Here is a 15,784-nt window from a genome sequence, read left to right as displayed (position 1 = left end):
TGCTCACCTTTTTGGAACGCTCCCCCCCCCCCAAAAATTGTGCCTGATTTTGTGTACCCCAGTTTAATGGAAGAGGAAAAATGATAATTGTTTACTGACCAGCTAATGATAATTAGGCTTAGTATATTCATTTTTTTATACATTTACAATGCAAATGGCACTAATGTAATAACATTGGCAGATAAAATAATAAGATAGTCCTTGTGATATATAACTGTATAGATGATAGTATAGATATGTGATAGTATAGATGATATATAACTGCTTTATTGAAACTGTCTTTAAAGTAAGAGAAGGGTGTTGTAAAAAGGGTTGGAAAACTCCTAATGAATTCGTCAGTGCTCAAACAATACCATTAACAGTGAGTTGTAATGACAAATCAAATTCTCTTGCCGGGTGAAATTTACGATGTAAACATTGCAATTGTGAGCGAAATGAAGAATAACAGAAAGAGATCGTAATAATTCATCGACGTACAAAATAATTGATTCGAAGGAGAATGTTTTATCGGCGCTCATAAAGCTGGAGCGTGCTGATTGTTGTATGTGCGCTCGTGTCCGTTCATTCAGTTAGCCGAAAACGTTTGTAGGAGATTCGCGCGCATTGATTTATCCCTTACAACCCTTCCCTTTTGTGGATTGTCTCTCTCTCTTTTCCAGTTTCTTTCTCTCTTTCTCCCTTTGAACGTCACCCACACACCAGCCACTGGCCCTGTGAAAACGCTCTAACAATCCTGTCCATGCTTGTGTGGGTGACACAGCCTGAGAGATGAAAGCACAACTCGACCGAATTTCGCAGCTTCTCCAAAACTCCACGAATTGATATCTTCCTCACATAGACACTCTCCGTTACTCTCTCTTACTCTCGCTATCCCTGTCCCACTCTCTCTCCTTATTCTTTTTTGTTTTTCATCTCTCTCTCCGTGTTGTTTCCTGTCATCCTCCAGCTATTCCTATTCCTTTTCCGGATTCGAACGTTCTTGGCGTTTGTATTGTTTACATTTTGCCTGAAAAACTGCAGAATACAGAAGCAGTCTTTAGCTTGTGTTAAGATTTGAGTGTCACAGAATAAGTCATTTTAGAAGGATATAAATATAACGGTTTGTGATAATCATAGATGTAGAAACTCATAGGAATTGAGAAGAAATCAATGGGAAGAATATTGTGGTATTTTTATAAAAAAAAATCCATGTGTTGTGTCAAAACTAGAGATGAGCACTCTCCGTCACTCTCTCTCTTGCTATCCCTGTCCCACTCTTTATCCTTTTTTTACTTCATCTCTCTCTCTCCGAGTTGTTTCCTGTCATCCTCAAGCTATATTCCTATTCCTTTTCCGGATTCGAACCTTCTTGGCGTTTGTATTGTTTACATTTTGCCTGAAACACTGCAGAATACAGAAGCAGTTTCTAGCTTGTGTTAAGATTTGAGTGTCACAGAAAGAGTTATCGTAACAGAATATGAATTTAACGGTTTGTAATAATAATAGGATGTGGAAACTCGTAGGAATTCAGAAGAAATCAATGGGGGGGGGGGGGAATTATGGTATTTTTACGAAGCAATTTCATGTCTTGGATCAAAACTAAAGATGAGCACTCAAGGGCTCAAGGAAAACTTATCCACTGTGAATCGGTGAACTATAGTGAGGTCCACGTTATAATGGTAGTGGATAAAGATAAAATAATAGCGATGCTAATTAATTATATTTCTACACTGTCAAAAAAATAATTGGCATCGTTGTGGACCTTGAAAAGGATAGTACCACCGGCTTTGTCAAATGATAGACAATGATAGCAAAACCAAAGTTGATCAAATACTGTCATTATAACGTGGACATCACTATAGTTAGTTTAACATTCCTATTGGTTACCAGACATAACTTTAGGGATTACATTACTCAAAACTGTACATGATAAGCTGGACATAGCAGTGGTATAGATGTGGATTTCAGTTCCATTTTCTAGAATTTTCGTTGATGAATGAATGATATTTCAACAATAAGTTCTCGTTTACATAAGAAATCTATGAATGATTTCATTTCTATTGAATAAGTTATAGAATTGTACAATCGTCCAAGGAAAAATCGATGGAAAAAGAGGTCCTGGAAGGAGAAGAATATCTTGGCTGCATAACCTTAGAAAGTGGCCGGAAAAAACATCAGCTGAACTCTTCCGCATGGCTGTGGACAAAGTTAGGCTTGCCATGCTGGTTGCCAACATCCTAAACGGGTAGAAACCACAAGAAGAAGAAGAAGTTATAGAATATGGTATTTAATAGATAAATTATCCATAATTCAAAATTAATTATTGACCGAGCGAAGTGAGGTCCAAGATTCAAGTCGACGGTTTGGCATTTCTATTAATGTTTAAATGTTTACATGTTGCGCATTTACGGCGAAACGCGGTAGTAGATTTTCATAAAATTTGACAGGTATGTTCCTTTTTTAATTGCGCATCGACGTATATACAACGTTTTTGGAAATTTTGCATCTCAAGGATAATATAAAAGGAAAATGAGCCTCCTTCATACGCCAATATTAGAGTAAAAATCAGACTATAGAATTATTCATCATAAATCAGCTGACAAGTGATTACACAGATGTGTGGAGAAGCCAGTCTATTGCTTTATTTCCACAAGGTCTATAGTTTCAATCAGGTACTTGTGGATGAGAATACTGCGTGAGGTCTTCTGTTCACAGAACTACTAGTTAATTTGTTAATGAATGAATTATTTAATAGATCAAAACTAGATTGATTATCATTCCATGTATTCTCTCTTAATCCAGTATCATATGGAAAGTAACTGAAGAGACAATAGCTTCAAACACAAATTAAATATCTTTTTAGTAATGTTCAATGTTAATGAGAGAACGAACACTAATTTCGTCAAACTAATTTCTCATTATTAGTATAGGGTGTTGATGATGATATCACCATCTGTAACAGAAACTTGAAAGAGTAACAAGCGGAAAATAAGAGATAAATTTCATCAAAGACTGCGGAGACCAATTTTAAAGAACACACTACTCTTTCAGATAATTGCAAGGCACGGGTGCAGTCTAATAACACCATTATTGCTCGAAATTACAGTGTTGATGCTCTGTAAACACAAGAAATTACACGTATAGTTGAACTAGCTACTTGCATGAGAGCTGTGGGTGAATTATTTTTAGTAGAGAAGCGGTGAACTACAGTATACATTTTTCTATATAGTAACTAGCCGTCAGGCTCGCTTCACTCGCCATATCCGTCCAGCAAGGGGGGCACCGCCCCCTGGACCCCTGACTGGATCGTCCAAGAATGAGATCAGCAGATTTTTCATTTGAGCATTTTTATCATATGTTAGGACGATCCAATCGGGGGTCCAGACTAAACGTCTGGCTGAAAGGAGCGAAGCTAGCCTGACGGCTAGTAATATAATATTCCCAGGAATAGCTCTTATTAAAGTAGCAGTGCCCAATCAAATTCTCCGCGATAAATGCATTTCAATCTTCAACTTGGTGCCAAGCTAACATGGTCAACTCAACTTAATGCCAACCTGACAAAATTATTAATTTAGTTACCAGTTAACAACAGTTTCGAAGAGGTACGCTCTCTAGATTATAGTTGTATATAACATATGGACATTTTTCAATTATAAATTAAGAGAATAAGAAGAACATACATGCTAAAAGACGAACTTTAAACCCGTAAAAACCACCCTTAGAGTTAAAATATTGCCAAAAGATTTCTTGGTGCGCCTCTAAAGGGCCAACTGAACATACCTACCAAATTTGAACGTTTTTGGTCCGGTAGATTTTTAGTTCTGCGAGTGAGTGAGTGAGTGAGTGAGTCAGTCAGTCAGTCAATGAGTGCCATTTCAAGAAGAAGAAGAAGAAGATGATGATGAAGAAGAAGAAGAAGAAGAAGAAGAAGAGAAGAAGAAGAAGAAGAAGAAGAAGAAGAAGAAGAAGAAGAAGAAGAAGATAAAATATAATATCTTACTTTATTTTAGATTGGAGTGGATTGAATATACTTTACGGAGTAATAAGTGGCGTGCAGCCCATTTTTTATGATATCTAATTGAATAATCGGCGCCAATTAAGACAAAACTAATAATAAGGCGACCGTTGATCAAAAACTAAGGAAGAGGCTTCTGAAACAAACATTAGGTTGATGATTTTAATCCCTCTAGGAATTCCCCTAACAAGAATTCTAGTTCTTCCTTCCTCTCCACTATAATCTCCGTAATCTCAATTTCCGTTCCACAGTTCGGAATAATAACTGTTCCTAGTTATGTCTTAGTTATCCTCGGTTATCTTGTTATCTTGTTTTCAACGAATTTCGTCAACTTTTAATTGACGGTAGGAAGGGCTCTGGCTTTCATCAAGGCTTATTGGAGTTAATTAACCACAAGCTACTAATTGTAGCTACTTCTAGGGTATTATAGGAGGAATTGAATCTCAATAGATAAACAATGCACTATATCTTTGAGCTTTTTGTTACAATGAATTAATTGCAAGTTGTTACTTGTCTATAAATTATACATTTATTTGTTGGTCAATACTTTTTTAAAAGTATTATTGTATTTGAAATACTAACGCATTCTACCATAGCCACCTCTAATACAAGGCCCCGGCCTACGATATTGCAACGTCGCAGTGTAGGCCTAGAATCTAATACATGATTGGTGAAGAAGATTTTAAAAAATACCAGCTGATTTTTTTCACCAATCATGTATTAGATTCTAGGCCTACACTGCGACGTTGTAATATCGTAGGCCGGGGCCTTGTATTAGAGGTGGCTATGATCAATACCTACTATTACTTAGTAATAGTAGGTATTGCTATGATTCTACTCATCTGAATCTCAATAGATTCATATAATCTAATAGATCGTAGAATCTAAAGATTGCATCACAAGTCATGCATGACTGCACAAAAAACACTAAAAATTGATCGTTCTCAGTAATTATTTAGTTATTTACCATTTCAGATTTAAATCGTATAGTTTATTCGCCATACATACAATTGAATAGAAGGAAAAATAAAAATTCCAGTACCTTTTTTGAATTATTTTATCACAACATGTTTCAACATTGATGCAATTTTCAAGTGATTCACTTAAGATATTACAAGTGATTCACTTGAAAATGGCATCAATGTTGAAACATGTTGTGATAAAATAATTCAAAAAAGGTACTGGGATTTTTATTTTTCTTTCCATTTATATTACAAGTAGCCCTATACAGGAAAGAGATATATACAATTAAAATTTGACAAAGAGCTAATAATATACAAAAATACATAGAAACAATATAAAAATCTTTTAGTACCCTTTTTAAAAAAAAACTTTAAATAAAAAAATATAAAGGGTGCTACAAGATTTTTATATTGGTTTTATTAATTTGTTAAAAAGTAGCCTGAGTGTTTTTAAAAATACATAGGTATACATAGTAGCAGAATGAATGAAAAAGGTCCTGAATAAATCTGAATTCATTCTCGAATGATTTGAGAATGAGAACTCTCATCAATCTACGTTTGATCATAGTATTCATTGTCCTAAGTGTTATTGTTTTGTGAATATTTTTTTAACAATTCTCTCTCCTCTCTTACAGGTATGTGACCAAACAGTGGTAGATCAAAGATGAATGGACACGTAAATTCAAATGATTGTGTAAGTTATGCTTCAAATTAATAATTATTTTCTGATGTAAAATATCAAACTCAAAATTACTAATTCATAAAGATATATGCGATAATAGTTTGATACATGATAAATCTTTAGTAAACCGAGAGCTTGAGCATTGAGCAGCAGAATAATATTATACTAGAATATAATATCTCGTAGTACTACAAAAGCCCTACGATTGGTTTTGTCGCTATTGACCAATGAAGGTTGAGCTTGACTATCATTGGCCGCGGCTAGACACGCCCAAGTATTCTAAATATGGTATGAGAACCGTTTATTGTCAATAATAGAGCTATGCCCACTACCATTTATATTGAGGCTATTTGGAACTTGTTACAAAGTTTCGATTCAAAACAAAAACAAAAATATTTACAATGACTATTTTATTTTAATAAGAAATTTGAGAAACACAGTTTCACATAGGATAACTCTCTAACAATTTTTATATATCAGCACAGCAGACTAATACATATCAATTATTCAAATGAACACAGGTTAATAGTATCGAGAAATTTCCATGTTACAATAATTATTACAGAAGAATGTCAGCTCAATAGATCATGTAATCAGCGGTTTTTGTGAAAATTGACCCGTGTTATCGGTGATCTCCAATTGAACTTCGTGCTACAGTGTTATTTATTGGTTCAAATCAGTCTCAATATAATAAAATGTTTCAATATTTCAATGTCGTGAATTTGTATTAATATGTTTATCCGTTATTGAAGTGATTTTATTGAGATTTCAAGAGTATTCTTATAAACTTTTGAAAGATTTCTATGAAATTTCATACTTAAATAATACAGTTCCTAAGCTGTTTCAGTTCCATTATCACCAAATTTTTCGAAGTTTATCCCAAATTAAATTGAGAATACATTATTAGCTATGGAGGAATTTGTTTCCTCTTTTTCCCCTTCTCCTCCTTTCTCAAACTTTCCCACTCATTCTAACAATTCTACAATTTTTCGCTTTTTCTGAAAAAGATGGATTGAGTGATGACTGTTAATTCTGCTCATACTCCAATTGTTTTTCCTCTATTCACTCTTTTTTCACCCAACTACTTGTTGAGCAAAGAACTATCTATTCTCTCCTTCATCATCATCATCATTCAAGGATTAGGCTCTGTTGGCCTGTTCCGGCATCCATTTCTTCATCGGTCATCCGACGCCTCTTCTCCCATCGGGTTTGTAGTGCCAAGCTTGAATTGGATGTCTATTAGCTGGTATACGAAGTAGATGGCTGGACCAGTCTTCTCTACTTTTCTTCAATATTTGCAATAAAGACTCTACATCCAGTTCGGTTCTTATTACGTCGTTTCTTGTGTAATCCAACCTAGTGTAGCCTTTGACTGCTCGAAGGAACCTCATTTCGGCTGCTTTGATACGGGACTTTTAATTGACACCCAGGCTTCACTTCCATAAGCTATCATTGGTACAGCCATTATTCTGTAGAACTTCATATGAGTGGCTTGTCTTGTTTTCTTCCCTATTGTTCTACGTATTGCACCACACACAGCACTGAATTTTGTCAATTTCTCACTTATATTTCTCAATTCTCTTCTTACTATTCAATAATAGAACAAGATGGTTTTTATTCAATAATGACTGAAAGTTTATTATATGTGAAATAGTGCTTCTCAAATTTTCCATTATTAGACCGAAAAATACCGAAGAATACCAAAAACGCTCTACTCAATCTGAATATTATTTTTTATTTGAGCTAACAAATATTATTCCAATGATAATTTTAGTAATTTTTGTTCCAAATTGGAGTCAAGTTATAAGTGGATAGATGTTACTGTCTGCGAGGTGTCTGCGAGGTGTCTGTGGAGTGTCTGTTACATGTCTGCTTGATGCTAATGAGCAGAGAGAATTTTTGATTTACTGGCAGATGTGGCGAGTATGAATGCTCCAGTTATGTTTGGTTTGTGGTGGAAGGGGGGCTAAGGGGTGGCTGAAGGGTGGGGGTTGACAGTTCAATCCGTCAGTCGTCTGCATGCTATTTTTGTGTGAGGCGGGAGGCTTTTGAGGTAGATTTTTGGCGCCAAGCCCTCAAAGCCACGTTATGAGCCATTGTAATTCGGCGCGAAAATTGTCACATTTTTGTACCACCAACACCTATCACTAAAAGCTTCTTTTTGACTAGTTCTAATGTATTTTATATCAACTCAGATCATGATAGAACTGGAGAGAAGCTGAGTTAGTCACTTGAGTAACCTTTGTAATACTATATCGCTGCTGTAGGTCTCTGATGGGAGAATCATGGTATAGTGAGGTCCACGTTATAATGACAGTATTTCATCAACTTTAGTTTTGCTATCCTTGTCTATCATTCGACAAAGCCGGTGATACTATCCTTTTCTAGGTCCACGACGATGACAATTATGTTTTTGACAGTGTAGAAATATAATTAATTAATGAAGAGAATCGGTATCGCCATTTTCTATCTTTATTCACTGCCATTATAACGTGGACCACACTATAGTATAGAAAGTAGGCACCATATTAGCCAACGGCTGGAAGTGGACAGGCATTATACAGTATTCAAGTCTTTACTTGAAACTTCAATCAGCCGCTATTTTGGATACAAGTGTCATTGAAAATTTTTATTGATGACATCTTTCTTGTTTTGAAAAGGCCTTTAAAATGATGTACCACACAATGGGTGTCTACATTTAAAATATTTGAGTTACAACCACTAAGTCACCCCATTGTGAGGGGTTGAATTCTGCTGTACGTCAAAAAGTGGAGTATTCGACCAATAACTTATCCTGAAAGTTACACTATTATATCTACAACAGTCTTCAACTTATTGAAGGGTTCCCATACATATGACTCACTCTGTATGAGCCGAATACGATATGACAGTATATACACTAGTAGGAAAACATAATATTTACAGTAAAACTGTCAAGAATAGAATAACATAATATGTTTATATCATCAAGACAATTTTGAAATTCAATAGTTACACTTTTCATCAAATGAAAGACAATAGAAAGTACCAAACAATAATCAAAATATTTTTATTATGGCAATACTATGATGGAAGTCTTTGTAAACAGTAAACCACAAAAAAGCTACTCCATATCACGTTTTTTAACTATACTACAAGTCAATGTTTGTTTTGAATTTAATTGAATGGAATAGAGAAAAAATGCCTTCACTTTTGGCTAACTGGTCTCAACTGCGGTTTTTCTAGCATTTAGAAATGTTTCAAAATTGAGATATTCTGGTAAATTTTATTAGTCTGTACTATTTATACTAATAGGATACAATCAATCTGAAAAATCTTATTTTCCAACGTCTTCTAGCATCTCAAAACCTCTATCCAAGTCTCTAATTAAGCGAGTAAACTTTATATTAATTTGAGGGTGACGACCCCATCCAAGACGATTCAGCAAACTTCGTCGAAATTCGCCTTAACTTTCTTTATCTCGTTCCACTAGGCTCTCATTAATCTTCGTTAAAGAATCAAGAAATTCACTCGGAACAAAATTTGAAATCCGAAGAAAAACATTCTTGGTTGTTTTTGCGCTTTTAATTTCCTAATTGCAGTGTTGGCAAGCGTCCCAGTCGAGAGCGAAAGCCTATCAGTTCAAGTTCAACTTTTAACTCATTATTTAATAACTCACTTTCAACTCTGATAATGTTGGCATTGCTGTCTGAAGAAAGGTAGGACACGCCATGTTGGTGTGGGATTTGCAACATAGGCTTGAAAAAGCGTGGAACTCTCCTTTACCCACAACATGAGCATAACATGAAATTATGACAACAGCACAATCAACATAGAATAATTTATTATGATATGAATACAACATGGAATAATTATGACACGAGCCGTTACTATGACATGTGGCAAATGCTTTTGACAAAGATTCTTATCTCTGAATAATAAAATGCTACATGTGAACTCGATTAAGAGAAAAAGAATTAGTTAAATTACTTTTAATTTTTTCATGAGCTCACTCAAATTTTAATAACTTCTATCGATATTTTTATCACTGTCCTTGCATGATTAAGAATGGATTCATTGTAATTGAGTTTGAAGAGCGTTTAGAGCACAAAGCTGCATGGAAGCTTCAAGTCAGGTTTCCACGCATGAAATTAGGATTAAATTCTTGTAATTTGAATTGAGTTTGTAGTGCGTTCAAAGGTCGAAACTGTATGGAAGTTTCAAGTCAAGTTCTTGAGGTTTGGAATCATTTCAGCCTCAGTTATCTTCAACTTATCGATTTATCTATTTATTCCATTTTACAATCACAACATCAGATTGTGAGTTGAATCACAGTTACATCAAACTGTATAGAAGTTTCAAGACAAGTTCTTGAGGATTGGAATGATTTCAGCCTCAGTTTTCTTCAACTTATCGATTATCTTTTCATTACATTCCATAATTACAACATCAAATTGATGATTGGGAGAGAATTAACAGGATGAACCCAATCTGTTTCTCTCCCTAATTTTGATAAATATAATCTAAATGAGGTTTTTATTGAGGAATGATAAAAATACAAATTCAGATTGATCACAAATTATGAACTCATTTCACCGAATAGGCTGTTTCATGAGTTGATAGTTACAGGCAGTGTAATTAATATTATTTTATATAATTTTGTTTTTTTTTTGTTCTTTTGTACACATCTTAATGGAAATAAAAATTATTATTATTATATAAATTGATATCAGCTAGCCTACATCGATCCATAAAAGTAGAAACATAACCTACTTTTTTGACATGTTAATCATTTTTGAAATTCGGGAATGGAATAGTTTTGGGCCAAGCCTGTTGTTCCTTCCCAATCATATTCGTATGATTTGTGATTGTATCCACGAATAAATAATTAAATAAATAACCATAGAGAAAAGATACAGTTGAAGATAATATTACATATTTATATGTTTGTTATTGTATCCACGAATAAATAAATAACTATAAAAAAATATACAGTTGAAGATACTATTATTATCCGCCTCTGTTGTAACTTACTATCTAAACCTAAACACAAACATAATTATATTACTTTGTATCATGGCCTATGTAACGATAATTTATTGAATCACTCATAACTGATATTCAAGTTTTAATAATCTTGTAGCCGTACTGAGATTTTTAGGGTCCACTCCCATTTAAAATTGCGTTGGTAATATCACATGTCATGTTTTGGGGTGTGCGAATTTTTGGCGGCAGGGAAATTTTTAATTTTGCACATGGGGACCGAATACAATCGCTTGGTGGATCGCGCTTCGGATCAGTCTTGTACCCGCACTGAGATTTGTTCTGGTCAAAATTGAAATTTAAAATAGCGTTGGTTGTATCACTTGTCATGTTATGGGGGGTGCAAATTTTTGGCGGTAGGGAATTTTTTAATTTTGCACATGGGGACCGAACACATTCGTTGGGGGATCGTGGTTCGGTTCGGGTGGTAAGTTGATGTTTTCGCAAATCCCGCCGAAAGTAGGAATCGACCAATGAGCATTCAGCATGTTTCGATCCGCTGGCATGTGGAATATCAACTAGCAGAACTCAGTCGGGTGAGAAATCGGCAAATTATTGCTGCAAGCGACCACAGTTGACTAACTACGCGGCGCGTTTTTAACACGCTCATTGATAGGATCGGGCCTGATTCCGTTCTCGCTTACTCACCGTTGTACGCTGGTTGAAATCCCACATTTAATATGGGCCTATAAATAAAGCGGCGGGATGTCATATTCTACGGTTCGCCTCCCTTTCCTGGCTCAATCCCCCGGGATTTTCACATCCACGATCCTCCACAGAATTTCAGGAGAATTTTGTTCATACACGTTCGAAATTCATATAGGCGTTCTTGAAATAATATTTACAAGGAAACAGGTTTATAGTTCAATCGAAACAGAGGCTATATTATTTATTAAATAATTATTATTAAACAAAAATCCCAATTCATGATTTAAAATAACTATTATTAATTAGCATTTGAACAAATGCAACAAAAATCCTAATTCATTAATTAGCATTTGAAAAAATGCAAATTCCATTTTATTTCCATCTTTAGAGGTTATATTGTTGATCATTTTGTATGTTTTTGCATTGATGGTTGAGTTTTGTTTCAATAGGCCTAACCACTACCTCCGTAAACAAAGCCGTAGTGCATTCGTGTGACGTCAGCACAGGTAGGGCTCCTACACCAATAACGATTTGTTTATTTCAGCTGATGTATATCAGCTAACGTTTTTATTGGTGTAGGAGCCCTACATGTGCTGACGTCACACGAATGCACTACGGCTTTGTTTACGGAGGTAGTGGCCTAACCCTAGTGACTATTGTCACATTATCAAATAGGCCTAAATAGATAAATAAATATGCAGGGATTATTTAGTGTAGATTAAGGCTAGATAATGGAAATTATCATCTCATGAATGATGAATTAATTCAATGAATGCATTTTTAATAAGAAAACAAGGATATTGTCAAATTTCACTAAAATATTATTTATTAAAAACTTTAAAACAGTACCATGGTTTCACGTTTATCAACGCATCATCAGCTGTACTGAGGCTATTTTTATTGGCTGAATGCATTTATAAGGCTGAATGCATTTTTATTTCCAACCTTAGAAACAAATAAGCATTGTAATCAATCAAATATGATAAAATAATGATTATCTTGGACTATGTGTAACCTTATCTGAATTTGTTGGGAGAGGAATAGCACAAGGTTACCTTATTTTTCCTCTCCCTATCGTTTTGATGATGTACTTATTGTATGAATCAATAAAGAAACAATAAATCAAATTCATAGCCAAAAGTGTCAATGTGACTGATTGATTGATTGAGTACTGTATTCATGTAGATCACAATATAATACTGGCTTATACACTCATATACAATAGCTTACAATACAGCAGAATTATAGATTAATTTACATAATATAGACTAAAAAAATAATTATTTAACTGAATATGATATAAAAAAAGCGATTTGTAATAACTATAGATGAAATAGATAATATTGTTATGCATCTACATAAATTGGCGGAGCTTTGGACATATCAATCTCCATTCTTCGGATAGAATATCCAAAGTATCCTTCCCACTAACTCTCTACCAAAACGTAACCTGAGATAACAGAATCTAAAATAGACATGAATAGACATAATAACTTTTATCAATAGATTATCCAGTTTACTTTTCAAAGTTGAAAGTATCACCAACAAAACGATGGAATTTTTTATAGTTGTAATGATTAACCTATTTGACTTTTGACTTGAATTCGACGAAGAGTATATGCACTGAAATTTGGAGGATATAAGTGAATGGTAGAAGTATAAGGAAACAGGATGGAAGATACAGTCACCAGTGGGTGTATAACTATAATATATATGAATTTTGAAGCATGTTCTATCAGATGAGATGGTTCAATGAATGACAGAATAATGAATGGAGAGCTCTCCCATTAGGCATGATAATAGAAAACAGATAGGGTATATCAACACAGTAGGTTAATGGGTTAGCCTAATTATATCACTATGTAAAATACTCTTGCCTACTGAATAATTCCAGAGACAAATAATCAAGGTATCTTCACTTCATGATAATTCTATCCTAGCACAACGAAGGTTTCCATATCGTAGGACATGCGTTCCCCAACTGAATCAGACTGAATTTGAAGCTAGACGCTCAGACAAAAGCTGCAACATTAGCAGCGTTATCGAAACTTGTGATAACCCAGACATTGTACGTCAGTCGAACAGAAGTTTACGGCCATTATGATTTAAGGAAGCCATAGCTGTTGACGGTGGCTTTGATAAATGAGGGGGTTGACTTGGGGAGATCATGCCACTCCTCCTAATCTACGTTCACAAAAGCCTCCTCACCTCGCTCCGCACCCCATCAAAATCTACCCTTAACGTCACTCACATCACGCAGGCTCTATCTGTCGGATTTCTATTTGAACTAACACGGAAGTGCATTCGGAAAACGGCTAAAAAGAGTAATATGACTGCATCCTGATGTTATCCACTAAAAACAGGATAATGTACAAGAAAATCAATACTGTAGACGTGGGAAAAAGGGGCAAAGGGTGATTTTGAGAGGGAACTGTGGACTGCAATCTTGAAAATCGGAAATCTATGCTAGTCATGAAATTTTACAGAGAAAACTGTAAAGCCAGGATCAAAATTAGCTAGAAACACCTGATAATATGCATCATAAACATGTCTAAAATGTTAAGGATTTCCGAACTAATCATAGGCCTAGTAGAGAACAAGAGGAGAACATTTTTCAAGTGAATTAAGAAGCAAATTGATTGCTAATTGGTCCTAGTCATGAATTTTACAGAGAAAACTGTAAAGCCAGGATCAAAATTAGCTAGAAACACCTGATAATATGCATCATAAACATGTCTAAAATGTTAAGGATTTCCGAACTAATCATAGGCCTAGTAGAGAACAAGAGGAGAACATTTTTCAAGTGAATTAAGAAGCAAATTGATTGCTAATTGGTCCTAGTCATGAAATTTTACAGTGAAAACTGTGAAGCCAGGATCAAAATTGGCTAGAAACACCTCATAATATGCATTAGAGGTCTAAAATAGTGTAGACGTTGGAAAAAGGGGTAAAGGGTGATTTTGAGAGGGTACTGTGGACTGCAATCTCGAAATTCGAAAATCTATGCTAGTCCTGAAATTTAACAGTGAAAACTGTAAAGCCGGAATCAAAATTAGCTAGAAACAGCTGATAATATGCATCATAAACATGTCTAAAATGTTAAGGATTTTCCGAACTAATCATAGGCCTAGTAGAGAACATTTTTCAAGTGAATTAAGAAGCAAATTGATTGCTAATTGGTCCTATTTAATCATGTATTTGATTTGTGTATTGTTATATGTCAATAAATGAATAAACAAAGTAAGTGATTTGTAAGAAGTTCACTGAATTATTCAACCTTCTTTTGGATCTATTAATTTTTCCATTGGGAAGCTTGGAACAAGGAAAATATCTCAGAAATTCAGAATGTAAAATTTCAGAATAAATCTCAGTAGGAACCCCAAGTTATTATTTGATCTCTGAGGGAAAATTTACTGTGAGTTGATTATATCAAACAAATAGGCTACGGTACTGCCTTTTTAAAGGTTCTAGTGGAAGAAACTTGATGATAATTCAGATATTCAACCTTTTAAAAATTTTCTAAGCAATCCTATAATCCACATCATGTATATTCTGCTATACATACAATCACATACAATTACTATACCTACAACTACAAATAAGTTCTGAGATAAATGGAATCCAATGAAGAGCATTAAAGTGAGCCTAATCCAGTCCTGTGATCTAACAAGTGTATTTATCCTGTTGTTATTTCAACTCAGATTTGAAGTGGCAGAAATAGAGAATAAATTAAACAATTTAGCTCTACAGCCTCGCGATATTGTGCTTTGATCAAGGACTGGGCAATAAGTCCATCTTGTGTAATAGAGTGACTTACTCAACTAGGCAAGACAAATCTTGGACAATATCCAGAAAATCTTTCTCATTAACGTTACTAGCAGTTCTGAATTTGAGATAGATAAATTGGAGTGGAACAGAGACCATGCTTGTTGGGACAGCTGAGTTATTTAAGACTAGAATACAGTACAATCGAATGGGAGAACTGGAATTCAAACTGTATTTAAACTGGAATTTGAACTGTATTTAAAGGGGGGTTTCAACTGTATTTAAAGGGGAATTTGAACTGTATTTGAAGGGGAATTTGAACTGTATTTAAAGGGGAATTTTAACTATATTTAAACTGGAATTTTAACTGTATTTAAAGGGGGTTTCAAATGTATTTTAAGGGGAATTTGTACTGTATTTAAGGGGAATTTGAAGTGTATTCAAAGGGGAATTTTAACTATATTTAAACTGGAATTTGAACTGTATTTAAACTGGAATCTAATTCAATTGAGTCCATCTTACTTGATTGTTCCAATAAACTATTTTCAGATAGGGCAATCAACACAACTTTATAAAAAAATGAAGAACTAGAGTGATATTATGGAATAAGATAGAATGTTTGATCGAAATGATGGAACAAAATTAAAAGCATTTCAATGAATATATTTTCCAGCATTTGTTTGATGAACACAAAAATACTCTGCTACTAAA

At 34.4% G+C, this 15,784-nt stretch overlaps 1 protein-coding gene across 8 annotated transcripts in view; it reads left to right on the top strand.

Moving 5' to 3' along the window:
• Positions 1 to 15,784, top strand: part of LOC111055349 (homeotic protein antennapedia-like) — a 388,426-nt gene that overhangs the window by 333,350 nt on the left and 39,292 nt on the right. For 2 of the 8 annotated variants that reach the window (XM_039433878.1, XM_039433882.1), the window contains one exon: positions 5,592 to 5,650. The exons of the other annotated variants lie outside the window; for them this stretch is intronic. The gene's annotated coding sequence lies outside the window, so the exon portion shown is untranslated. Of the gene's footprint in view, positions 1 to 5,591; positions 5,651 to 15,784 lie in introns of those variants that run through there. 8 annotated transcript variants of the gene reach the window in all.

This window comes from Nilaparvata lugens, chromosome 8 (assembly GCF_014356525.2).
Source record: "Nilaparvata lugens isolate BPH chromosome 8, ASM1435652v1, whole genome shotgun sequence".
Taxonomy (NCBI): Eukaryota; Metazoa; Arthropoda; class Insecta; order Hemiptera; family Delphacidae; genus Nilaparvata; species Nilaparvata lugens.
The sequence above is the reverse complement of the archived record's forward strand: the minus strand, read 5'-3'. Positions and strand labels throughout refer to the sequence as shown.